The sequence below is a fragment of the Otolemur garnettii genome, unplaced genomic scaffold, assembly GCF_000181295.1.
Source record: "Otolemur garnettii isolate 467f Iridium unplaced genomic scaffold, OtoGar3 scaffold00107, whole genome shotgun sequence".
NCBI lineage: Eukaryota > Metazoa > Chordata > Mammalia > Primates > Galagidae > Otolemur > Otolemur garnettii.
This window is the reverse complement of record NW_003852502.1, coordinates 2,393,286-2,395,248: the sequence shown is the minus strand read 5'-3', so window position 1 is coordinate 2,395,248 and position 1,963 is coordinate 2,393,286.

Below are 1,963 nucleotides of genomic sequence, written 5' to 3'. Positions count from 1 at the left end.
GTGGAAGGACAGAGGGTAACTGGGGAAGAGAGTGAAGGAAGTGTTGATGGTGCAGTTCCAGGGAGTGTCATCTAGGCACACCCACTGTGTAGAAGGAGCTGGGTGGTCCTGGCAAGGAGGCAGGGAGGCTTAGTAGGAGCTGTCGGAGGGGAGGACCCTGTGGGTAAACTTAGGGTTCTTGGTTATAATTTATGGTTACGGTTATTGGTACGCTAGTTCAAAGTCATGACAAAGACCAGGGCGTGGCCTTGGGAGTGAGTAACTGAAAACAGTCTGGTGGGAGTGGATGTGTGGTACATACCCAAGTAAACCACAGCCACAGCCATGCTCTTCTGAAAGGGGGCTTCAGGCTGTATTGAGTAGTACAGGAAAGAGCTAAGCTGCCGTAAGTGAAATTTCTCTCATGCGTTACCAACTAATGCACAAAAGAATCCAACATTGATCCTGCCGCAGTCAGGGATGCGCAAATGCCTGCGGCAGATGCGACAGGGCAGACCGGTTGTACCCGCATGATAGGAACCTGAAATTCCTCACCCATATGCTCATCTATAGGAGGTGGATTATTCTGTTCTCTTCTGAGAGGACGAGGCACCTGTATTTACCTAGACCTTAGTGAGAGGGAAGCCGATGGTGTTAAGGTTGGAGACACATAGGTGCAGCAGACAGGATGAGGGACAGGGTGATTTGTGAAGTGACAGCCTCCGTTTCTGCTCCGCCAACTGTGACTGTGAGGGAGTAAGTATTGCTGGCAAGTGGAGGATGGGGGTCTCGACCAAGAAGTGTGGGTAGTCAGCTTCAGTCTTGCGTCCTTATCTGGGAGAAGTTCCCTCGTCTCTCTCCACAGCCATGCTCCGCTGTCCTGTGGAAAAGGACCAACTGCTGGGAGGTGATGATGCACAGTGTGTGCTTCTTACGGGACGGGGTGGGAGGAAAATGAAGAACGGCCACCATTCGTTCCTTTACACCTTTACACCTTTAACAGATATGTATGAAGTGTCTACTGGTGATTGGAGTCATGGTCCAGATGTCGGAGGTGCATCAGTGAACAGAGCAGAGTCCCCGTTTGAGATTTACATTGAGGGGGGGATAGAAAACAGAAAGATGCTGTACTGTGGGGTTCAGTTTGAGGGATTTGAGGGCTGACAGAGGAGAAAGATGTGACCACAAGGGCCAGGAACATGCCACAGGCTTTACTGGGTGGCACTTGGATAGGGCCTAAAAGGGAAGGTCCCTCATAGCACAAGACCGTCCAGAGGTTTAGGGTGAATCAGGGGACAGGAGCATTGGAGCAGAGCTTGTGGGGTCTGAGATGTTACTTAGGGCAGGGAGTCTGGGACTGAGAGCCAGGAAGAGCCACAGCTGCTCAGGGCCTTGTAGCTACGTGGCCGTCTCTTATCAATGAGAAACAGCTGTCAGGAGAGGGTTGGTGGAGCTTGTGATGCAGGCAGGCTGCACATGGCTACAAGTTTACTTGTGTGTGCTATTTTTATAATAACTGGTTGTGTAAAAATTTCTAATTTGGAACCAGCAAGCTTTTGTAGTGACAGTCTCAGCCTGCAGTGAGAACCCACGTAGGCCCAGTTCGCAGTGGCCGTCTTTGGGTCACTAGTTAACACAGGTGCTAAAGAGGGAAAACAGGGCGGGGGACAAGGCAGGACAGGAGGGGTCTGCGTTAGATGCATTGTCAGGAAAGGCCTTTGTCACAGGGGACGCGTGGCCAGAGACAGGCATGAAGTCAGGCATCATGTGCTCCAGAGGTTTCTGGTGGTTTTGATTTGTTCTGAGGACCAAGTACGAGGCCAGGGAGACGACAGTGGGTCAGCAGGGTGGGTGGTGGTGGGACGAGGCCGTGTTGTATGGGGCCGTGCAGGTGGCACACGAGAAGAACTCTCCACTGAGTAAGGTGGGAAGCCACCAGAAAGAGGGGAGCCCTGGGCACATGTGTATTTTTTTTTTTTTTTTT